This window comes from Ptychodera flava, chromosome 7 (genome assembly GCF_041260155.1).
Source record: "Ptychodera flava strain L36383 chromosome 7, AS_Pfla_20210202, whole genome shotgun sequence".
NCBI classification, from domain to species: Eukaryota; Metazoa; Hemichordata; class Enteropneusta; family Ptychoderidae; genus Ptychodera; species Ptychodera flava.
In genome coordinates this window covers 12,526,111-12,552,852 of record NC_091934.1, presented here as the reverse complement: position 1 = coordinate 12,552,852, position 26,742 = coordinate 12,526,111, and the positions used below count along the sequence as shown (strand labels likewise).

The following is a 26,742-nucleotide window of genomic DNA, read 5'->3' as shown; positions in this document are numbered from 1 at the left end:
AAATAAACTTTTCACAATCTTCAATTTTGTGAAAAATAAACAGACATTTTTCTCTCTATAGAATTAACACATGAATGTGTTCATTTTGAATTTCAAATATCAGAAAATTGATGGCAATTTTTTTCCATAGTACCAAATTTGCAAGGAGACTCATAATTTAATTTTACTCTTGATTCTGAAAGAAATGGTTGAATGTTCTTGAGAAAAGATTGAGCAAGAGTTTAATTAGTATTTCACTTTTGAGGCACATGCTATGTTAAATGACACCTTATGGGCTATATTTGGATATGAATAATAGTGCAGAATAAAACAAAAGTTGCTCTAAAAAAACCCCAGAGTCAATTTCAGAATTTCTGGAAGTTTCTTTCAGTCAAGCCAATACCAGGACATGCACTATGCAAAATATTCTTTACTCAAAAAGAGAATTTTTTTTTCTGTCCCTAGTGTATCAACTTTCTTAGGGGGACACTTCAAGTCAACCATATCAAATTTAGCTGAAACAGCTTTTTGTTAAAATACAATTCACCACAAACATACACTAAAAGACTGAGCGCACAGTGTTATTTATTTTCATGTGAAGTGAACTGCCACTGGTATGATTTTATCAACTTCAACAGAAAGGGAAAATTGTTCAGCGTCCATATAATGGTACCTACTCTGGTCGCAAAGCATCTACAGGTGTTTCTCATTGGCTTTGGTCTCTGGGGTGTTTAACCTCCTGAAATGCACTCCAGTTGCCGAATTACCCCATTGCCACAGAGAGAAATACCATGCCCTAATGGACTTCTGAAATCCTTTCTAGACATTTCCGGCAAGAGGAACTGCCAAGATGAAATCCCCTTTTGAGTGATTAAATACAAAGTTTGTGACAGCCACAAAATTTTTTTTTCCAGATTCTTCTCTTTGCCCCTGTCATCACCACAGACTAAAATAATTCCTCTCTTGGTTGAAAAGACCGAGAAGTACTCACTGAATTTTTCAAATGGCACTTCTGCACAAAAACTGTCCAATTTTGAACTTTACTGATATCGCACTTAAAAATTGCCATGCAGAGAAGAGGAACCTCATTGACAGTTAACAAGCGTCTGTTCCCGTTGTATTTGTCAGAATGTTGGTGGGAAGCATGAACTTGTTGGGTGAGGTACCGAGTAGGTCATCAATTACAAATTCTGTTGAAACGACATCAACGTGACAAACTCCAATCTGTCAGCTGTAACGTGGGATGTTTTTTCCAGTATTTTTATTCTGTCCATGTAGTGTAGATCTGAGATACTGCCAAAGTCAAGTTTATGTCTCACAGACAGCATGTCTTCCGTGTTCGATGTTATAGTTGACACCAGGCTGCATTATAGACAACTACTTTTGTGTTCTCAGAGAAAAAATACTGAAAATATCATCAGAAGTTAGCACTGTTGTCTGATTATTACATTGTTCAAACTCATCATTCAATTTCACTGTCCTCTTTAGCATTGGAGGAAGGGAATAATAAACATGCAAACCACCATCATGAGTGCATGGCTTCTTATTGAACAGAGATGTACATTGCCTGTTTCAGATTTGGGTATAAATTTATGGACCTGTCATTGTTAGGGCATATTGAAATGAAACTGGCTGTTACTATGGTGATGTGTTATTGACATGATGCAGGGCAAGATGTTTTGACACTATGAGTTGTAAAAAGTCTCTTTCTCTTCCTGTTTCCGAACTCACAAGAAACTTACTCAGCAGGTTCTATTTATAATACGGAGCAGGAACTCATTGGAGCATAAAATGAACTTTTTACAATGTTGTGGGTGTGCTTGCAGCCATCAAACTTTCATTTACAGTCGACTATTAAGAGGTAAATTTCAAAATGGCTCCAAAGACAACTAGTAACAGACCATCTGTGACACTGCCAAGAAACACACTTGCAAAATATTTGGAAAATAATTTACAGTTATACCAAAATATTCAGTTCTTAATCATAAGGTGCTTTGCAGAATTCCAGTGCACAAAGTTCTCCGATAAACTATTCTGATAAAACTGTGTTTGTTTTCGCCCACATATCCGGCAATACCAGAAACTTTCTTGGCTGTGGGGTCAGGGTGACCTGACCTGCCCGCCTGCAGGAGTTGTGATGACCCGAGATTTTCCAGATGCAATTATTTAATTCCTTAGTTACCCCTGTCTGCTTTGCTAACATTAAATCAATCACAATTATTAAAGGAGACTTTAACAAAATAAAGGAAATGCGCATTGACTGGCTTGCCTATGTCACTATTGCGTAAAGTAATTCCTCTGGTCATTTTCCTTCTGAGTCCCTTGTAATGCTAGCTCACCACGATGCGCTGCTAATTTTCGCCCTTTTGTGAGTGATTCCCTCATGCAGAACAACTGGTGTCACCCGGACTCCCCAAATTACAGGTTGTCACAATCGTAATGGATGGAGCACCCACCTTCCCCCGTCATCAGATCTCTTCTGTGATCTTCACCAGATCAGCTCAAAACAATCATGGGTTGTGGTCGAAATTTTATACTGTAACACTCAGAACTTCATCATGGTTTTGACAACCAAGTTCAGTCTGAGGTGGGTGATTCAGCTATGAAATTTGGGAGACTTGCAGGGTTTATTTTCAATCACAGAATCTTCAAGCAATGTTGAGTGATTATCAAAGCATTTTCTCTGTAATTTTATTTCATTTATAAAATTTCTATCAAAAGTAAGTAAAAATTGTGTAATTATGTAGTGTTTTATTCTATTCTTGCAAATAATGTATGACAGGCTATTGTTCATAGAATGAACAGTAGATGACTATGTTTAACTCCATTTTACTACAAGGTCTATGTTTAAATACACAATCATTCAGGGTGTTCCAGGATTACTACATTTAGAAGTGGGGGTGGACAGGTTAGTGCGCATGGAATCAGAGAGTTGGTGATTTTAGAGGACTCTTTGACTATATGAACTGAGACCTTGCCCTGAAACTGTGCGTATGTAAGGACAAGCCAATGAAGATTCTTGTTACAGAAAGCAGTTTAGCATCACTGAGATAAGAGTACTATTGCCCTAAATTGGTAACGTGAATTCCGATTGGTTGGAATGAATTATAGAACATTTATGATTGGTCAGTTTCCAGAGTGCTAAAAAAAAGAACAAAAACATGTGATTCGGCTGGGTTTGCCTAACGTGAAGCCTATTTAAAGATGTTTTTTTATGAGTCTATTCACCAAGTTTTACAAAAATACATGAATATAATGAATATAGTGGACACTTTCAGGATAGAAATTTATTAAAAGGAAAACTGTGTTAACAGTAACAAATTCTGTATACCAGAAGTTCAACAATCATTTTAACAATTTACGTCAAATATATAAACACTCACTTTAAACAGCATTCTGACATTTTCTTGTCCTCATCCACGACAAAGACACAAGCCATTTCAGGCCATTCAGGCCAGATGTAAGCCAAGCACGACTTCATCTGCACCTTGCACTCGCTGTGATCAATTGTACACTACTTGATTTAGGGCGTACAAAGCCTTACATACGCCCTAGCGACCGTCTTTGGCAATTTTCAAGAAAGGCCGTAATTGTCGGGCACAATTGCTCAATAGAGTCTTTGCCCCGAGTCCATCCTCTGTCCTCGGAGTTGAAAGCTCTTTATTGCTCTGCCATACTGTTTCCGTATCTGTCATTTCGCCCTCTTCTATTCACAGGCCTTGTGCCTCAAGGCCACAACACGAGGTTTAATCTATGGAACTCCTCCCCTGACTCAGAGTCCAACTTTTAAAGCTGGTCATTAATTCTAATTAGGGTACTTAGTTCCGGCAGGTCCAGCAGCAGGTAGCTTCGCATCACTGACTTTTCCCACACTGGTCCCCGACAAAAACAATTTCTTGTGTCACTTTAAGTGCATTATTCCCTCGTTTCAGTCAAATTTCACTGTTAATGTCGCGTTTGAGGGCCAAAAAGGACAAAATCAAATAAGTGGTTCATAGACTTGTTGCTGTAGACAGACAGACAAGCGATTTCTGGGATGTCCCTACATGCAATTCTGTGTTGTGTTAGCACCACCCTCTGTTTTTTTCTTTACTTGCCAACCTAATCAGTTCTGAACCACACGATTTATTGATTATAGGTGACATAAAGGCTGAAAAAAAAGCAAAATGAAACAAAACTAGCTAGCAGAAATGTTCTAATTTGGGAACAATCCCTAGAATGTAGAGAAAATTTCAAAATAGTTTTGGTTAGGATTAAGAGAAATCACAGATTTACTTTTGATCTCTGAACCTTTGCTTGGCCTTTGTGAATTTCATTAACTTTTACACAACTGCACCTAGAGCCTGCATCAGAAATTAAGGCTCTCAGATACCAAATCTGAAGTCATTGCATAGTTTCTTACAGCTTTGTAGTCTATATTATTCTAAAAACAACCTTTGAATGAGAAGAAAGTTGTGGAAAATCCGCAAAATTTGGGTATGGGCAATTTTGGCGGGAATCATGAAAGCAGTGGGAGTAAAGAGAGCGCCTTGCATATGTGTGTGACTTGGAATGAAATATTGGTCTTACTGTGATGTGGAGTTCAAGTAACCTGCACATACACAGACTTTCAATGTTGACCAATGCACAGCAATGATTTCAAATCCCTCCTGTGCTTTCAAAAGTTCATTTTCACAAGTTTGCCCAGGACAAACTGGCAAACATCAAATTGTTTGAGCAGCGTGCAATCAATATTGCTCCTGTACAAACTGGCATGAGGAACAAACAAATGAAACGTTAGTCTTTAAACTATTATGCACCTTGAAAGTAAAAGACTAAAACTTTTGCTCAGACTTTCCTTAATGAAGCTTTCGACCATTCTCTTACAGAATCAAAAATAAAAATCACAGGGTCACCGTGCAAAATTTGGTACTAGAGAGACAGATTACCTGAGATTTTCTGATATTTTAAATTCAAAATGGCCGCCATCCCTGTGTTAACTCTATGGGGATAAATAAAATTTTCGATTTTTGAAAAACTAGGACGTCAGAAAGTTTTCTTACACCAAGAGCTTTAAAATGAGCCCCCACAAGTGGTAGATCAGAAAAGAATTGGAAAAGTTTCAGAGTTCGAATATCTGTCCCCGAGGTGCATTCCACCTTAAGGACTACCAGTATTGGAGTAGTAGTCGATTAAAAACCTTTATCTTTCACTGAGATCCGATGAAAAAGGGCTTTCAAAACAAAAATCTTCAGGAATAAAAAGTTCGATCATGTAATGAAAGTTTATTAGAGACATTCTCAGCAACTGGGACATAAAAATAACAATCTAATCAAAACCCGTCGATAGAGGTGAGAATTAAGACACCAGCATTTGTGTGACTGTGTAACTTTTGATGATAGGTGAATTGCTCCGCCACTGAATGGGAACTCCTAAGACAAAACATGGATCCTGTGAAAGACAGGTCTGTTGATGAAAAGCCCTCATAAAACTGTAACTTTTTATTTCTTTTTTCCAAGTGCAGTAAAGCGGTCTCCTCGTGGTGTTGAACAGTAGCACTAATTGGGTTGTTTGCCATTTCTGTGTACGCCATGCCGACACGGAATCAACCTTGGTATGTGGTGGATGAAAACTGCAATGCCTACTGGATGATGGGTTCAGTGAAAGCCTCACTTGCTAGGACAAGCCCTGGATGTACAAAGTGTAATAAAACTGATGGCGTTACAATATCTGTAATGTGTGAAAGGCGTGTGTTGGGCAGGTCAGGTCATGATTATGAAAGATAGCATTAGCTCAGGTGTCGGCTGTAAATACTGTTCTTCAACCAGGGGCCCTTTACAAGGTTTTGAGGTTTCATTTTTTTTTTTAAAGAAGTGCAAAGGGTTATGATGGAAGACAGATATGAACAGCTTTTTCGTTTTGGAAACTGACAACTGGTGATCAAGGGATGCATGATGTGAAGAAAAGAAATGACATAACACAGGGACAGGGTTATGCAACGCTGAGCAATATGCTGGCCTGGGAACGAACAAGTGCTTGGGAAGATTTCACAGCACCTCGTGTGTTGTAGATCCAGCAGCATTTTCTCTTCAATAGAATAATGGATGTTATAAACCATGAGAAAAAAAATTGCAAAACAAGCTTGTTTTCTTGTACGCTTGATCACAAAATCACCAGTAAGGCACTGATATGTAGTCATGTGATCATAGGTAACATATTTGTTGCAATTTTATAAAAAAGTCTTTGGTGAGAGAAAAAAAAATTGCATCCGACAGCTTGAAAATGCCAACAATTTGAAATCTCAAGAAACAGGTATCAATCCTACAACTTTTTCTGTGAACTTTTCAGTCCACACACTGATGAATAAATTTGATACAGGTTCTAGACCATGTCACTAGGCCTTTGAGTTCAAATCTTAGTTTATATTTGACAGTGACTAAAGTAGCCCATAAAGATTGTTTTCTTACGGCCAGCTTTTGTAGTCTGTTTATTTCTTGGTGTGGAATCTGCATTTTGTCTTTGATCACAACAGAAGTACCTATCAAGAGCTGTACCATATTCTGCACAATAGGCTAGAGAACTTGGTTTTTTTTCTTTTTGTTCAATAAAACTTCACAGTCCGTTAATTTTTTTAACATTCACTGTCTGAATCTAACACCCACGCACATACCAGTACAATACAGAGTCTACCTGGACAGTCGCAAGCCATCAACTCTTCCTCCAAGATATGCACAGGTGCATTTGTGAAAAGAGTCTGTCTCAATCCCTATCATATTAAAAGCAGTTGAAGATCTAGATTTGTTTGATGTCACAATTGCTCCTTGAAATCAAACTTGGCTGCACAAAACTGAACACGGATTTTCTCTGTAATTCTGCAGCAAGTGTCAAACATCCTTGGCGTTATTCAATTGGTATGCTGTATGTTTCTCACAGTTGTTTTTTTAAAATTAATTGCTTTTAATATTTTAATTCATCAAGTAAAAAAACGCAATGTTACTGTGGTGGACTGGCTTTATATAGGAGATTTTTGCCGATTTAAATCAAGCTATCCCCTGTGTTTTGTTTTTCTTGTATACTTTGCACTTGTTTACAAAATAAATAAAACATAATAAAATGGACATTAAAGTTGCAGCTAGTTTTACGTTTTATTACTAGAACACACACACACAGATATATATATATATATATATATATATATATATATATATATATATATATATATATGTATTGTGTCTGTGTGTGTGTGTGTCTATATATTGCTGTTTCACTCTGCGTCAACTTTCTGATTATTTAAATAACTCTCACATTAACAATGACAACAACGAGGAAGTATGCAAATCAGCGATGACAATTCAGTACAACGTCTACCCCTGTATTCCTTTACAGCACTGTCTGACTTGTCCAGTGAAAAAAACAAAATAATATGAGTGTACCAAAGCAGTGTCATAAAGGGGTTATGGTACAGATTTTCAGAGAGCACGGCACGTGCCGGTGTCCCTAATTTATACTCTCCTTGATCCGCACTCTGAAAACAATCCAACTCACATACAGGTATGCATTTCTGTTTTGAAATCAGAAAGTTACAAACCGCAAAACAGACCCGATTGTTCAATTGCTACCCACTTTCCATTCCTATCTCGCGCAACATTTTTTCTCTCTTTTATTTGTCTTTCCTGTCGGTATTTAGTATTTTTGGCACCTGTGGCACGAGTGAATGAGTTTCAACTCTCTCACGCTCTCTGCATACTTTGATATTCTTGGCTCAAGCCTCGGGGCTAGAACAGCCTTGGGGCAAAATCAATTATACTTTTTTTTCCCCGTGAAACGATCAAATATTTCTCCCGCAATTTTCACATCGTAAATCAACATGTCGGGGGTTGACAAACATGATACGGCACACGGCTGCTACAATATCCAGGTACTCCATGAAAAAAAAAGTTGCCTCTTTTTTTGTTTCTGTTCTTTAGGGTTGTCAACGTTCGGCAGTTACCTTGTGCTGCGGTTCCAATGAGTAAGCAAACACAAATACTTTGATATATTGTCAAAACAACTCCGCTCCAGTCAACAGCCGCATATGTTGTCTTTAAGATGGAAATTCCTCTACCCTCAAATCCACTCTTCAAAAACAAAAAAAAATTTTGAATGGGAATTTTTTGGCAGTCAGCTGGTTGTCCCACGAGACAGAGACCAAGTCAAGTCTAGGGAAGTCTGTTTAGTTGCTGACACAAACAAAAATTGTGAAATTAAGGAACGCACTTCTCACTTTGAATTACGGTAAAAAAGTGACAAAAGATGAGAAATTTGCAGATATATAAAACAGATTACACGAGTATTGCTATATTAGTAATATCAGATACATCATTAATATTATGGCCTTTCTCTAATTTGTCTGGACTTTCAGAATTATATTAGTCAGAAAAAGAGAATTTTATAAAAACATATGAGGCAGTTACAGAGAGACCCGGCAGCTTCAATGAATCTAAAATCTCTGTATGATAACCAGCTCTTTCTCAGTCTCTGTGAACTTTCACTGAACTTGATAGACACTTGTTGATTTCATGGTGAATTGATTTGAATGACTAATGTTTAGTGATCAAATCGTGTAAAAAGACCTACAACATCTTGAAATTCTGGGAAGAAATTTCACCTTCTTGCTGCATGCACAGCAAATACAGGTGGAAATATGCATCTACTATGTCATAGTACATTGGTAGGGTTCTGTGTTAATCAAATTATTGTTTTGCTTTTCTGTACCATGATGGCGAAACATACAATACCTTATGTGGTCCGTTACTGTATCTCTACTAGTTGTAGTTTACCCGCCCCTGTGCTTTGATGTTAAGCTTCTTGCTGTTTCTGTAGTTTAGGAGGGGTAAATTACTGTTTTGCAAAGTTGACCCAATTGTTGTTAACTCTTAGAAGGAGGGGAGCCGTATTGTGCCTGCTCTCTTTTGAGACTGACCGCTTTACCAGGTGTATACACGCTGAGGTGATAGGCCAACACCGAGAACGGAGGGCGGTTACAGCTGATCTGGTTCAAACACAACAAAACAAAAGCACCAGTAAACAAGGAGCAGAAGTCGGGTCACGCTGACACCCGGACAAAAGCCGCCATGTAGCCATGCTTCTCAAAAGTCTTCAAAGAAGGTTATCCACGGAGGTGGTGGTTCAGGAACTTCCCCAGCCGGCATGCATGTCTTCCAATTGCAGATGATATATTGGGGTTGAGAGCCCCGGGGGGACTGGTTGGGGGAAAAAATGGGTATCCTAAACAAATCAGTGAATCAACAACCTGTTCCCACGTTACTGTGTTCACCTTGACTACACTCCAACATACCACAAACCAGCCCATGCATCCCAAATTCCTTTACCTGAACTCAGAGGGAGACGGGAAAGAAACGATTCCGTCAGATTAATATACAGGAGAAAAATTTCATCCAGGCGTGAATGCAAACTTCTTAAGATACGCTTTGTCTTGCATGTTTTTTGATTACTTTAAGCTAATGAGTGGCTGTTCTTTGCTGACTAGTATATAAACTGATTTGCTCTTAGTTTTATTGGGGTTCTCTTCCAAATTCTTTCCAACTTGACAAACGCATAGCAAATACATCATTTTCCATGACGTCTGTATGGTGACGCGTGGTCATTGTACAGGCATTGTTTCCTGGGCAGTGCGACAATTCCTATGGTGTCATTATCAAGCCTGATTGTCATCATTTGGTTCAGGTACATCTCGTAAAGGCGATGTTAACTGAACAATGAGTGTCACATCGGCATGAGGTAAGGCAGATGAGGCGGAATAATGACAAGGTGATCGAGAATGTATGACACGGGCATAACTGTGACAAGTGTACTTGAAGTGTAGATACATTTTTTTCATATTTGGGGATTTCTGAATGAAAGCGTAAATGTCATTATTAAACTAGCTAATACTGTGCGGACCAATTCTTCTAAGCGCCATTGAACAGATATTTTTTCTTTGGTTCTGACGCTACATAAATTATGTTTGATTGATTGATTGATTGATTGATTATCTATGATGTATAACTGATGACAAGCAGAGGTTTGGTGCTGTAGCCTGAGTGTTAGTGACTGCCATGTTAAGGCTACATCAGTGACCTTGACTTTGGATCATGTTATCCGTGATATCAATGTTCTATTTTGGTCATCAGTTTTCATGGAGGATCCAGACTTTCAATGATATTAAAAAAAAAACCAGTGGCAGTTCACTGATTTTCAGTGATTGCACAGCATGAAGCATTGTAAAAGCAAAGTAAGGGCTGTCTGCCTCACGAAAATTTCTCACTGGAGCGATCCAATTCAGAAAGTGTGCCCTCACTGCTGGGTAACTTCGATTGATATTTCTCCTCAGCCACCAAACCCATCACTTAGCTTATACCTAGCAACACATTCACAAAAATGCAACACTCCATTGACAGTGATAGAAAAAAGTATCCATGGTAACCAAGCCAATGTAATCATTGTCCAAGAATGAAAAGCGTCAGTAAAAGGGACAGTTTCAATAACAAGGTGTTTGACCAAACAGTCAGCACCATGACTTGATGATCACTGCACACATACATGCTTTGTCCACTGTTGTACAGTGCATTTGATAGATGACCTATAGCTATTGTAACATATTTTAACCCTGGTAGGAGGTAGGACTGGCCTTGCCCTTTAGTAATCTATAAGACAGTTGTTACACCCTTTCACCTGTAACACATTATTTTCTCCATTCTTTGTACCATCATTTGCAAATCTATGATATAACATTGTTTCATAAATAATGCATTACACATTAACAAAACGATTTTCCCATCCTAGAAGGAAAATTAGTCACTCAGAATTGTCTAAAAGTAATCAGACATGTCCTATGAAAGTTGAGTTTTACAGATCTATTGTACCCCATAGCTATGTCCTCAAGAAAGGTTTGTTCATCAACAAAAGAGGGGTGATATGAGCGTTATCAAAAAATTGCGAAAAAGAAATTTATCCTTAACTGTGTTTGTCAAATGAACGTAAATATTCAAATGGGCGATGTCATTTAAATAGCCAATAGCGAAATGATCTTCAACTGTCGTGAATTTGTATGATTAATATGGGTAGCAAGAATCATCAGATTAGACGCTGTCATTTTGAAAATATCTGACTTGTGGAAAAAGTAATTATGCAAACAGCATTATAATCATCCAAAAACATAACGATCAGTTTTTTTTGTAATTACTGATTAGAATTTCAGGTTTAATTTCGATCTAATTAGGCATTCTTGAGATATCCGAATGACAGACAGGCAGATAGACAGACAGACAGACGCACAGACATTGGTATGACAATAGCTCACATGTGAACGAGTGAGCTGATGATTTACCTATTTTGAGTTATGAAACACTAACTTGTGAATGATTTTTTCACTAACTTCAACATTTTGTATGGCCAGAAGTAGGAAACTCCGAAATTTCAAGTAACCCCCCCCATTGCCAACTATGATGAATTTGAGTAACCCCCCTCTCTAAAACAGAAATTTTGATTGACCCTCCCCCCCACCTAGAAAAGTTAAATATCAATACAGTTATTTGCTTGTAAAATGTACAAAAATACAGCAATAGTAAAGACCTTTCATATCCTGGTGTACCCTGCTATATTATCATCGGTTGTCTCATGATGGTTGAAAAAGATGAAACCAGCAAGATGAAATTCAAAGTCACAACAAAATAATAGATATAAGCTCACGTGATAACCAGTATCCAACCACATAGTATCATTTAATTTGAACGGGTATCATGACATGGTTTTCACTAGGATATCAGAATTTGAAAGTACAGGAGGGGGGGGGGGAGGGGGAACACGCGAGAGGCTGAGGGAGAAAGTGTCAGAGGGGAGTGTCCCCTATCTTGCATGGGAAATTATGAGAAATTGATATGTGCAATGGTGCAATCTGGTGCAATCTGAGAGGTGTTTTCAATTTGTTTTTTTACAAGTAAAACTGTTTGAACACCCAACAGAGTAAGACAGAGGGTCCGCCCTCTCACATTAAAAATTTTGAGAAATTGATGTGTGCAATAGTGCAATCTGAGAGGTGTTTCAATTTATTCCGCACCAAAAATTGAGTACCCACCCCTTCTTTGTCTCCACATTTGAGCAACCCCCCTTGTAGTTTTCAATTTTTTGAGTGACCCCCTCACATTTCTCCGACCCCCCAGGCTGTTAATATGGTGGCTCCCTTACCAATATTATAGTCCAAACTAGATGATCTATAGGTATTGTTGATAATTGACATAGCATGCTGTACACAAAGCATTGTGTTTACAGGACTAGTATCTCATATTTCAACACACTTCAGAAAGATGAATGAAAACTAGTCTTGCTTTTACTTGAATGAAATCGTAAAAATATCACCGGTAAAGATCTACTGTCCCTTTCAGAGTGTTTACAATTCACGATTGAAATGACTGTAGCTAAAACCGACATTGTTCATACAGCAACACTGTACAGATGACCTTCAAGTCTAGGGACAAATCGCCCAAGCTGAAAGAACTTTTATTGTTTTTTTGAAGTCAGTTTAATAGGACGGGAGAGTAAAGAAGAAAATTGCTGCACCTGGTAGAGTGTCCAACACAACCACACTCTGTGTATCACCAAATAATTATTTATGACCCTTTTTCTGGTTATTTTCGTTTCTTGCTTTTTTCCCTTTTTTTCTGCCCTTACCATTAAACTATATGACCTCAAGAAGCAGCTGTGAGTGCCGCCAACACACGTACAACTCCCAGAACAATACACCTACGGTTTTGGACACACGGCACAGCATGCTGTCAAGACAATGCTTAGGACACCCTCCAGTGGTTTGCAATGGTTGCTATGAGTATTTGTATGAAAATTTTGTGCTGTTTTGAAATGGATCATGAAGTTGAAAACAAGCTCATCAATTTTCTGTCTCTTGTTTTCAGGTCTTGTATATCAAAGGTGTGTTGATGGGAAATACAGCGTTCTTTGCAGGCCGGGGCTTTGGACCCTGAACATTGATAATGGAATGTGCCATGTCATGTGATCAGGTTTGCAAACACAACATTGAAAGTTTCATGTACCTTGTCATATCGATTGGAGTCCAGGTTGACTAAACCTAGGGACAGAACAAGTTGAATTCTAAGTGTTTCACTGTGATTTTGGGAGCAGAACATGGGTACATTATTTCACAAACAGAAATAAAATACTGCAAAATACAACTGAGGTAAATCATGGCCGATGGCAATTAAATTGTTACTGTCTGACATTCTTGTCAGATAGGCTGTCTTGAAACTTGATGTTTACTTCATGGAGCTGTGGAATATTTCCGGCAGCGCTGAAGCATAACAGAACCATCAGAGACAAAAGAGTTTTTTTAACAGTCTTATATAGAATTATTGCTGAACTTTGTCACTGTTTGTCACCCCTGCTGACACGTTTTTCTCAACGATGTCGTAACTTTTCTTGTACATTTTCTTAAAAATAGCCCAGACCCTGGGCACTTGTACGAGGCTAATACTCGCAAAACTTGTTCATTAACTACCTTGGTAGCGTTTTGAAGAAAAAAATGAGACTTTCAAACGCCTGGGGAAACCTTCAGTGGACAAGGCCAAATCATTGAAATGATTCAATGAGATTGCTCCGTGGAGATTTCGCTAGTTATTGAGGTACTGTCAGCAATAATGGACAAGGAAACAAGATTTGTGTGTAAATGGTGACGGAGATGTTGATCTGAATCAATTTGCTTTCTTTCAGAACATACGTGATGACACTGCCTCAGCATATGTGATCTGCATTGTCATCAGCACTTAACAATCAACCATGAAACAGACATTCTCAGATCAATAGGTGCCCGGCGATCCAACATGAGACCCTAGCAGGTGCTCTATTGTCACTTTGATGACACTTGTGACAATGAGAGGAGACACTGATATTTTTCTTCTTTAAGAAAAAAACCAGAAGCTCTGTTTCAAGACAGCCTGAAATCTTGCCTTAACTGTTCCAGATTAAAACAAGTCTAAATGGACCAGAAAGAGAAATGTTCTTTCCCCCCCCCCCCCTCCCGATGTGCGGTAATCTCCGAATCTTATCCGCAGGTTTCATGAAACTGATTATGCCATTGTTCGAAATCTGGGCAGCCAATGAGAAGTTGAATGGAGGCCAACCAACTCAATGCCACACAGCTAAGCTGGTGAAGTTCCCACCAAGATTTGCAGCCTCCAACAATGCTGTCGCATATGCTAAACCTTTAATCTTTCTCAGAGCCATTTTTTCTGTTTAACACCTAAATGTTCAAGGCAAACCTCTCCTTGCCCCGCCTCAAGAAAATTGAACAGCATCTGAGGTGCAGAGACGTCATTAACTTTGAAAAAAAAATTTACAACTAAAAAGTAATGTATAAGGACAGAAAGCACACTCTTATTTGGGGGGGGGGAGGGGGACCCTAAAGATACTGTCTGATGAATCAGTGTCTCTCCCTCATAAAATGCAAATTAAAAGTGTAAGATTGCTGTATCTATCAAACATGCATTAACTTTCTCTCTTGGAAGCAATCGCAACAAAATTGCTTTTTGCTTATCACTAGGTAGATTTTGAAAAACGACAATGTTGCTCATCTTCATATTCTGTAAGTTGCACTCCAAACTTGGTTTTTACGCTGGTGTATGACATATATATAACCAGTGAGGTAATTGCATGTGCAGGGCGTCTTATGGTAGTGATAATTATGTGCAAATTCTTCCATGGTCGCATAATTTTATTTTTTCAGCACTGTGCCCATCTGAGAATTAAAATATGTGGCAAAAGAGAATCACTATCCTAAGTTCTTTTCATAGCTTTGTGGACGGTAACTGAAGCATGCTTACCAGATCTGCACTGCTAATGATAATTTTGATAACTCTCACAAAGGAAAGAGTGACAGACCAAGCGGTTTGCTTCCAAACCTGGATTGAAAGTTGCCGAAGCAAAGATAATACCTCTCCAAGACGATTTGTTTAATGAGCAAATAGGGAAAACTGCCAACTGTCAGAGGGTTTTTTTCGTTTTGGTTTAGATGCCGATACAAAGCTTGAAATTACTGCAAGGAAACCAAACAAAGGAACAATAACATCATCTGTTGAAACCACTTTTATCTCTGAAAGTGAGTTTGTAGTTTCACTTATTATTAGGACGTTCAATGTGCCTCAAAATTGAAAGATTTAAACTTCTGGTCAAATTTTCTTTAAGATTTGAACTATTCCTTTTCATAACCAAGGATATAAATGCAAAATTTGGTACTAAAGAAAACAAATAACCCAATATGTACCAATTATTTAAAATTCAAAATGTCTGAAATCCTAGTGTTAACTTCAATCATGAGGTAAAATTGATGTATTGATTTTTGCAAATATAGGGTCATAAAATTGTATTTACTCCAACATGAGGCCCCTTCAAAAAAGTGGTAGATCAAAAAAAGTATAATATAGTAAAGTTTTATAGGGTTCACATCTGTCCCTGAGGTGCGTTCTACCTTAAATGGGCTGTTAATACTTGCAACTCAAGATTTCAAAAACAGAATAAAAGAATAAAAGAACACAGTAAAAGGAATGATTGTGGACAAAAAATTAAGAGATTAAAACTGATTTATCCATCATCCGTGTCACAGGTCTTAAAGTTCTATTCTTATTTGTTCATACTAAATAAGCCCAGTGATTGATTTAAATTTTGAATTCAGTACGACGTAACTTGGGGAGCGGGTCATTAATACATGACAGATATTCGTCTAATCCAAGGGTTTGAAAACAAAGAACATTCCACAAAAAATCGCATTTCCTTGATCATTTGGATGGCGTCTGTAGCGTTTAGAAATAAAAGGTTTCTTGTGATCTTATTATGATGTAAGCTGCGCTGAAATCGCCTTTTGCTTATCACTGGGATGAGATGAGTAGATTTTGAAAAAACGCCAATGTTGCTCATCTTCTTATTTTGTAAGTTGCACCCAAAATATTTTGGTTTTTATGCCATGTGTGTCATTCAACCGAACAATACCTGAGGTATTACCGGTGTCATTTCTGAGAGAAAAGTTAAAAACCTATGATTAGATACCAGAAATCCAGGCAACATATCCATGAGTCGTGCCGAGTTAGAGACAAAGGCCAGCAGGACATCGGAATTTACAGAAAACAAGCGTCTTGACAGAGCTGAGAGGCAAATGTCTGGACAAATTAGGGCTTGTGTCAGATTTTCTGGTTATTAACACTGAAGACAAAAGCTGCTAAATGAGTTTTGTGGATTTGTATTTTGCACGGCTCACACCAAGGCTCAGACAGGGGGTCTATTCAGGCCGATCACGGGCAGAACCACAGAAACTGTGCGCGAAGAAAAGGAATGGCTCAGGACAATTGTGTGCTGGTGCAAACAAACAGCTGCAACAAGCAGGCAGTTGCCTCTGATGTCACCTCCCCGAGGTGTCCATCCATTGTCTCCAGACCTGATGATGATGTGAGATTTACCCTCAACATTTCTTCATTAACCCGCAATTCAAACTTCTTCACACGTCCTGATGGACGCTCCTTCACACATACTTGTACACGACGACTTCATTGCCCACTGAAAGGATCCTGGATTCCTGGCCCGAGGAGGAGGGGGGATTTCCACTCTAAGTGATCACTACGACCACTTTGAGAGCATTTACAGAAGAAAACGCAAAGGACTAAGAGGAACTCCTTGATTTAAAGAAAACTGAAAGATAAGGAGCTAGGAAGGGGTCACTCTTACGGCCCGCCAGAATAACTGTCAAGTTCAAGTTTAAAAGTCTAGCAAGGTAGAATTGAAGCAAGAAAAGTTAAAAATGTGCTAAAAAGTCATGTATTTCTTTATTTGTGTATGTCTTGTCTGGACTTATTTTGTTTTCACCACTAAATCACGTCTGGGTATAAACTTTTTTCTCTTGAAGACTGAAAAGTCTTAATGTCAACAGAGTTTTTCATTCTGGATTAAAGGAAAAAAAAAACCGTTGAAAGGTTTGTGAGAAAAGCAGGCCAAACATTAGTTGCCTCATACCTTAATGAAAGTGTTATCGTGTCGACTATTCTAGCCCGATAACAGATAAGCTCGTGGGATGCTGTCCCAAGACCAACGGACAGTGTGTATAAATTATCATGAACGATTCTGTCTTGTGTTTGTAGAATTTCCACCTAGAAAATCATTACAGACGTCATTCCTTTTCAATTTGGAATGATTCGCTATCTACAGTGATTAAGTTCATTGCATTGAGTGAAGTGGCATAGCATTTATGTCTAAAAAAGACTTTTCAACTCTCATCAGAGGCCGGCTTGATGAAGAGACTTTGCAGGAGGTGGTGTTCTATTTTTGTCAAAATTTATTCAATTGCTCACTGTCTGCATGGAGAGAATCTACACCACACAACCCACACGACTTGGTTTGTTCAAGAATTGTATGACAGAGTGGGATCTTACAAAAGCTTTACAAAGATTTCAAACATTTCTTCCAGCTTGACAGAGGACTTTCGCTTCATTTCAATTCTTCATTTCTTCAAACATTGTCATTTACAGGTGATTGTCGATCAAAAAAGTCTCGAAAAGTTTTACATCAGGGGTTTTTTAAACACCCGTCTTTTTGTCAGGTTTATCAGTCGGCAAATTTACACAATAAACTTCAGTTTCAATGGAAATGACAAGACACCATCAGCCCTATAATCCTCTTATCACCTATAACAAAACTCATCTCTAAGATCAAAGCATTTGTCTCTAACATTGTGTTATTTGCACACTTCCTTTCCCCCAATCTTCTACCCCAGTTGATGTCTGACCGTTCTATTGAAAATGACTAGATGTGCATGAAGAGTGCTAGTGACCAAAGAGAAGGAAGATAGCCATTCTCTGTCTTTTTGGGGTTTTTATTTTGCTGCAAGAAATGTATCAGACTGTGAAGTCGTTTTCTATCACAAAGCGGAATACTACTTATCCCGACAACAATTTTCAGATGCCTTAAACTGACAAAAATGTCAAAAGTTTTTACAGAAACTACCATTTACTATTTTGTATGACATTCTGCTAAGTTGGTGATTACATGGCTAATTTGATGTTACTATAAATAGAGTGTTAAAGGTAGCATGCGTCTTGAAAGTGAAAGACTACAACTTTTGCTCAAACTTTCCTCAATGTAACTTTCAACCATTCTCTTACCAAATCAAAAATAAATTGAGGGTCACCGTTAGCACCAGGGAAACAAATAACCTAACATTTACTGATCAATATATGAAATTCTAAATGGCTTCCATTTTCAGATTGTACAAAACTAAGATTGTGATGACCTTTCCTTACTCCAAAAGCTTTAAAATGAACACCCACAAGTGGTAGATAAAAAAAAGAGTAAAAATTTGAGAGGCCAAATACATCTGTCTCCAAAGAGCATTTTTTCGTAAAATGTGTAGGACATCAGCAAAACATGACAATCCTCAAAATGTAATAACATATATGCCACTACACACAGTGTCACAATAATAGAAAAAGCAAATAGACCACATTCTCAACAACAGGCTTGAAAACCAGTATTGCCAATTAGGCCGCACACTTTTGACATTTTTTCGAGGTCTGACATTGAACACAGCTTAGCTGATAACTTACAATATGCATATAAGCTGCAACGTGCCTACTGAGGCAAAATCTGGCCATTCTATGCAAATGAAAACTATTTTTAATTCTTCTCAAGGCTGTGGAAATTTTTGAAAAAAGAAGCCACCCTTCTTGCACCACAGTGGTCAGCACTTTGTTCAAAGATTGTATGGGTCCCTACAATTGCACGTGACACGTACAGATTTACATTCAAGAGATTGTTTCAATATTACCCATGCACATCTGATGCACAAACACACGCACAGAGCTCAATCAAAAGGTCCTTCCAGAAGACTTAAAAACCACAACATGTAGGGAAATTGGGTCTATAACATAATCAAAGAAATAGTGCTAAGTATTTTATCTAAAAAAAACAGCACCAAATTGTGATTGTAGGCCTAACCTGCATGAAAAAAAAAATCATCTTTGATAAAAGTCAGGCTGTGCTAGCCCATGCTACAAGGAAGAGTGTTTTTTCTCTCTTTCACTATCTCACAATACTCTGAAATTCATCAGCATCTTTTGACAGAAATCAAACATTACAACAGAATCTTGGAGGAGCTCTGCAGCATTTTCCTTCTCTGTTCAAATCATCAGCAGACTATACAAATGTTAGTGTGTTAAAAGATGCTGAACAAATATCACTGACTTTCTAAATAACACATTGGCAGGCATAAGTTGGTCAACTTTGCAAATTTCTAATGTGATATTACAATTCCAAATTTATGATATGAAAGGTTGCAAAAAAAATGTTTATACAGGAAAACAAAAATTCGGTTCAAATTATGCTTTATTTCCCCTGAAAAATTTCTATATACAACATACAGTATATTAGGCATGCTTGTGTGTGTATCTTAGAAACCATCTCAGCAGGCAAAGTATAGCCACACAAAAAACCTAGAGCCCTCACTGTCCGCTGCTTATTCACATCTCCCTACTCCCTGCCAGTCTAGATTAGCATGAACGGATTTCTCCTCTTAGCTACGCACTCATTTTCATCAACTGTTAACAAAGACAAAAGAATGGAAGAAAACCGACAACAGTTTTTTTTCCCAACTTTACTTGGATGTGAGCTCTTACAATTGTAAATTGAACGTGATCATTATTCCGTAATTGCGGGGCAATCTGAAGGACAAATTTTTGAGATGCTTATTTTCCATGTAGTTTCTCAAGTGTTGATAGTATACAATGATGCTTGAGTACACCCATACACTGAGTACAGATGTCCTGGTGAATTTATACTGAACATCTAGAGTACTTGTATTTTTTAAAAGGTGCAACTGAGTACATAATTGGGGAGAAAGCTCAAAACACGGTGTCCATTGGATTGAACACAAACAGGACAAATTGCCTGAGGTATTGCGTTATTTATAAGACATCAAATACAACAAATCCTGGAAAATTCAAGGATAGATGCCTCGCCTCTGTGATAAAGAACTTTCTTCTCACTCAAAGTGCCTGGCCGGGCTTTAATCACCTGCCTGTGTTTCGGTCCGCCTGACTGTTTTCAAAGAGTCTGGTTCGGCATTCATTCTGAATTGGCCGACTGAATTCTGTATCACTGCTACACTCCTGATAACAGATGCATGACGTGCACCACATAGTTCGGAAGCAAGACTGACTGGAACAGAGCATCAATGCTTACAATTGGACAGCATTCTCCTTTCTCTTTCAGAGACAAAAGCAGCCATTACAGAACTTTCCCTGAGGTTTAGATCTACATTTTCATCCAGTTTGGCCGCAATTTGTCCGAGGAGCAGTAATAAGGCATTCTTTGAACTCCGAACCTCTACCACACTCCCAAAACAAAGTTCCCTGAAAGCAAAACTTTTCTTTGCAAATATTCCATCTCTCCCTTTTTCAATGATTAGGTTCTTGAAATGCTACTGATGTAGCTAATTCTGGTGGCATATGTTAGACATGATGGGGTAGGTGAGTATGACACCAGCTATGGATTTCTACGATGTATGTGTTGCGTTTAGTGTGAATTCAACGCACAAGTGACAATTTCTGATATGCTATTTGGTCATCAGACCTGAATGCAACCTTGCTGTTCTCTGTGTCAAAGCTGATCACGGATGTCCAGAGATGTAAAGGGGAAAATCTTAATACTTTGATTTGTGCAAAAGACCGGTGAGTGCTAGTACAGATTTCACCAAGACCAGTGTATCAGATAATTAAATTGTTTGTCAGTAAGTTTGAATACTGATTATGCACCTAAAATGAAATGTCATGAATTTGCATATAGAAACTGTACCATCATTCACATTTCACAACAGTTACACAAACTAGGAATACAATTTTGTAATTTGAAGAAATACTCATCAAGGCACCATTCGAATGCAAGCACGACAGCGTGAAAGTGACATGTTCTCCATATACAGTTCACAGAACAGCTACTGCTATGGTATTTGTCTCTAGGTGACAATTGGATGATATCAAGACAAGGTAAAAGGGTGTTCATTAGTTTATTTCAACGTGATTGCAAGGGCGATAATATATGGAGTGATAAAGACCTGTTGGACTGGTTAATAGATCAGTCACTTGTAGTCCTAGGAGGTTATAGACTTTACAGAGCAGTTAATAGAAGTTGTTACTGGGTGGCGGTTTATTGATCAAAGATTTCAAATTGTCAGGCTGGGGTTGCGATAAAGAGTCTTGGGATGAAATAGGCAAAGTATGGAGGTTAATTTCAGAATTTTGGTCATTTGGGAAAGACACTGTTCTCACGGGAAACTAGGTGAACTTGACCACTGGGAACAATGGCGTGAGAACTGGCTGCCAACAGCTTATTGTGAACATCCAAACCTAAGACATAACAGTTGCCAGTGAAGCACCTCAAATTTTGACTTGTTCTCACATCGTCCAAAGTTGACACACAAACTGACATATTTCACACCCGGTATCAATTCTCACACGGCGATTGTAAAAAGACAGCATTTGAAACGCAATGCTAGTTTTAACAGTCAGTGACAAACTGACACGTGGTGTATTGATTCACTTTCCCACGAAAACCTATTCAGATATGATGAAGAACTGCTAGGTATATCATGAGTGTGAAGAGCTGTAAAGCCTTGAGTGAGAAAATAATAAAGTCTTGTCAAAAAAACAAAACAGTAAAAAAGGTTAGGTGGCATCTGACTACCAGTCTGAGGCACACAAAGAACAATTGCAGAAATATAAAAAGCATTATTTCATAATTGAGTCAAAGTCAACTCATCACATACAAAAAACTACAACTTTTCAATATCTTCATTGAGCCATAATTCCAGCAGCTTCCTGCACCTGTAAAACTACTATTACACTTTACGAGTGATGATCCTTTAATTTTGAGAGGGGTGGTCAGTACTGGTCTGCAGGGTGAAAATTGTTACAGCCCAACATTTGTTTTTTGTGCTGCTTTTACAGAGGATACAAACAAGACTTGAAAGTGAAAAAAAAGTGCAGAATTTGGGCAAAATAGCAGACATGCCTTCCTGTCCTCCCTCAAAATATGTGAACAGATATGCATACTCTCATCCTGACCACTTTCTTATTATAGAAATAGTGCACCCTTTCGTAAAAAATGGAATTACCCAACACATTCTTCTGTTGATAATACCCACTGTAAATTGCAGAATGTCAAATTTCTGGCATAAAAATACTCTTTGTTTGGCTTCAAATTCCTCTCACAAAAAATGGAATAACCTAACACATTACTTTTGTTGAATATTCTCAACTGTTCCAACACCTCAATTGTGTGTGCTCTCAAGGTATTCAGGGCATCTGAATAATAATCATAATGACCATGGCAACAATAAGATTATTCCACTTTGAATGGGGGGTGTGCATTTGTTCTACACCCTGTGAATATGCAAGACTGTGGAAAAATATTGATTAAATGTAATGAAAATCTCAGAAATCTTTATCATAAGCACTATGATGTGATGCTGTTTGGAGTTAAGGACTTGCTGTTTAAACAGAATATACAGCATGAAGGCCTTTGACAGTCTATAAATAAAATATCTGATCCTGAAAATATTTTGGGATAATTTCATGAGCTTGTCATGTCATTCAACTATAATTATCAAGGGGAGTCAACTTCTGAAAATTATGTAATATTTCTTTACTATTAGATATCCATAGATAATGATATTGACAGCTGTAATGTGACTTTGGTGAACATTTAAATCAGAAGTTTACTTTTCATTGGACTCTATCGGACAGCTGAGATTTTTCACCTAACTCCACTGTACATTGACTGCATACAGATCCACCTGATGACATGACCCGCTGGTAGGATAATGCCTAACTCCTCAGACTGACCGCAGCTCCCAGGGTTCAACTCACATCCAGGGCAGCACCCTGCCTCATCTCTGGTCATGAATATGCCGATCAGGTTAATCATTTGAATAATCTATGCGAGAAGTAACCCCCAAACAACTGGCGCTGAAAACCAGCATTAGGGATACGACAACAGCCAAAACACACCGGTACCAAGTGTGGAAGAACAGTGAGAAAAAATTTCCGTCAAGACAAGAAATAAGTTTTTGATTTTGTTGATGAATGATTTCTCATACAGGCATTCAACTCATGCAAGCAAACTGTCACTGGTTGTATCAGTGATGGCTTGCTTGTGTTGAGTCGAATGCCTGTGAGATCTTGCACCTCCCATTCCATGCAATCGGATGGTGCCGTACATGAACAACATACTCTGTGGCTGCTTTGACAAATAATAGTATGGATAACTCGGCCACAGCATTCAGTTGCCAGGATCCTAAACTCACAAGAGCACAGAATTTACACTGTTTCTCATAAAAACTTCCCTTAGATGTTTAACTTAGTGAACTGGCTTTGAATGTGATCTTCTTTTGTTTGTGAGTATAGGTAGGTATCATTGGTTACAAGTTTCAATCTGATTGAAAAACTACTGAAATTTACTCACAGTTTGTTTTGCTTTTGTCCTGCCTTAGCACTGCCGATTCACAAATACATTTAAGAATTCCTATCTGTCCAATTCAAACATCAAAATATTGAAGCAACGTTCAGCGACGAGAATCAAAAAATCATAAATTCATTGACACAAATGCATCTTTATCTTACTTTTGTTGATTTTATTTAAAGAAGAAAGTTCTAGAATTGGTCAATGAATGCGACGGACTTGTCAGTTTCAGCACATCACATGTCAATTTCAGCACATCACATGTCGATTTCAGCACATCACAGAGGCCAGCATGTCCATTTCAGAGTGACTGGCAGCTGACTGGGCCTTCCGTAATAATACAATGAATGGCGATTGACTGCAAAGCGTGTCTGCAAGAAGGAATGAATACTGTAGTACGTATTTCACAATGTTGGTAGACATGTCAAAGCAAAGCCAACTTTGATTAAATTTTAATTGTGTACACTTTGCTCCAGATGTGGTGGGTGTAATTGACAGCTCTACAATTTAAATGTGACTCAGCTTTTAACAGAAAGAAAATGCCAATGGCGACCAGAAAACAGACGGGATGCTCTGCGTATTTTCAATTGTCTACTGCAATTGTCATACTGGATTGGTTTGAAATACTGTGAGAACTGACTACACTGAATTATTAAAATCACTAAGAAATTACCAAGAAATATGAAATGTGCAGATTCGTCTTCTGTTTGTAGTTTATCGATGCTACAGGAGTATTATACTTTACAAAGCAATGATATTGTCATTGTCTTTTCATCACAACCCTGATATCTGAACTGCCCAGCTCCTAACTGTGTTGGGTACTTGACTGCAAAACACTTGAAGAAACCCTCTTCAACAGTGACACTCTTCAGACATTGTGTACTGTCTGCACCCTGTCTTCAGATGCGCGAACCATTTACACATTTACAATATCATCTCAATGACATCTTCAGCATTGAAAGGAAGAAGAAATTCCATCGATTAATTCTAACTTTTGTACGAAAGGAAGTAGATCACTCTAAAGTCAAGCTGGTGAGTATCATGTTGATTAAGTACTGCACACCGACTGTCTGAGATCGCCATTATCTCCTCAGATACACCAAAATGTCTTCACTGTGACAAGCTTTTTGTTGTGGCTCGATCACTTTGTAGAATTGTTTGGCTTATCAGTAAAAGTCTGTTTCGAGGAGATAACTGCTTGCCATATCTCAGATGATATCAATGCTGTTTGTCAAGTTCTAAATTATTTGAATCTGTCTATCTCTGTCTCTCTCTCTGTCTCTCATATTCCCTTCTGTCTCCTCCTCTGTTGCATAAACAGCATATGGTGGGAGGAACTGTGTCCATGAAAGACAAATTAAGGCAGCAGCAATTGAAGGCTCTATACCAACAAAATCACCATAGATTGTCCAAATCAGCCAAAACAATACCGGCCATGATTGGAGAAATATTGCCCTGTGTACAGTTCTTCTGATAGCTTGTTAGAGATGACTGCCCACCAGGTTTGATCTTCACATCTTTGGACAATGCCAGCGGGAAATTGCCTTTGACTCCGGGTGTCCCTCGGAATTAGCTCACCATTGTGCCTTGAAAAACCCCCAAATTAGTTGAAATTACAGTGCTATCTGTTCTGAAGGCCTGCTTATATTGTCAGCTAGCTGTGTGTGTTCTCCTGGCACAGTGTGTGACAAGATGGCACCACTTCTTGCACGTACTGACCTGAATTACGTCTGTATTGTTGGTGTCTGGGTGCTGACAATATATCTTGTGTTGCTTCTTGTGTCTGCCTATGTACCAATCTGTTCTTTTTCATACCCCTGTTTAAAAGCTTTGATTGGAGTTACTTTCTCTGCAAATTGAGGTGTCACATGCATTCTGTTTCCACACGCAGTCTAAAAAAGCAGCATGGGTGACGGCATCTTCATATGGGGTGATGCCACCATTTTTGTGCAATCAAGGATTTTTTTGTATTCAAGAATTTTACAGAAGCTAATTTTTGCGACAATTAAGTCCCCTTGCCACTGGGAGACTCAATGGTGTAGCGGTATGTCTCCAGGCGTGGTGCTGGAAATCTGGATACATCTTTGATGGTTTATGAGATTTTTCGGAGACAATCGCTGATTCACTAACAGGTGGCAGCTAGACTTCCCAGTGAGTGTGAGTGTGTGCCTTTGTAGCCACAAAAAATGCCGCTGGAATGAGCCTGTGTCTCGAAAACAAAATTTGTTTTTATATACTGGGCTAAAAAAGTCACAGAATTCTCATGGTGAAATATCTAGGGCTGCAAGATCTAATGAAACTGTGAGACACTTCATCTTAGAAACTGTGAAGCAGGTCTTCGACACATTTTTCGTTACTTTTCTTTGGATGCAGATATGCAAATAGACATATGACTTACCACATTATTGTCTACTATTGACACACATGTTCTGTAACTGTCAAGAATGTTATGGTTTTTCTCTCGTTGACTTTTCAAAGTGATGGCTTAATCTCGAAAAGAAAATCATTTTTTTGTTCTTTCAACATGGAAAAACCAGACTGTCTACACAGTGTTTTTGCTAAGGTTTGGGAACACTGGTAAATTGTTTGGGAACCCAGGTAACATTTCTTCTATCCCCTAACCTGATTGCATTGATAAACCAAGGGGAACCCCGGTAAAATGACTGGGGAACCCCGGTAACATTTACCTGCTTAGTACCGCCCTTGGCAAAAACACTGCTACAGATATGAATGCATATGATAGCAACACTATGGTGACATCTGCTTTGGTTTAGGTATAACCGTCAAAAAATTACCAAATTTCATTTGTGACTATTTCTGAGTATAGCTGAGGAAAATCCAGATTTGGGCATCAGGGGTTTTCCTTTAAAGCTCCACTATGTATATAATTTTTGACGTGTTCTTGAGTGTTTTTGTTCATTTTGTAAAGCATATATTCTTGTGAACTCCCCCATGCATGTCGGACTGCCCAGTGTTCAACTTGACAACATACAGGTAAGTCTGTGTACATGTAATTCCTGGTTTTATTCCTGACAAATGAATTCCAGTTTGGACTTGGCAAAATCCAATACTAGCCATAACATTGCATATTTGTAAACAATATGTTGGCAAGAATGATACTTTGTCTTTCAACATACTCCGGGGCCAAGAGCATCAAAATGTATGCATTTTTTTTTTGACAAAATAACGAAAAGTTTATCTAAAGTTACAGCTGTCGTTTGTGTACAGTTCAAAATCTTACACTTG

At 38.3% G+C, this 26,742-nt stretch overlaps 2 long non-coding RNA genes across 2 annotated transcripts in view; one reads left to right on the top strand and one right to left on the bottom strand.

The window, feature by feature from the left end:
- LOC139136806 (uncharacterized) overlaps nt 1–26,742 on the top strand; it is a 260,926-nt gene that overhangs the window by 39,492 nt on the left and 194,692 nt on the right. The gene's annotated exons all lie outside the window — the stretch shown is intronic.
- Nucleotides 1–26,742, bottom strand: part of LOC139136807 (uncharacterized) — a 234,283-nt gene that overhangs the window by 91,397 nt on the left and 116,144 nt on the right. The gene's annotated exons all lie outside the window — the stretch shown is intronic.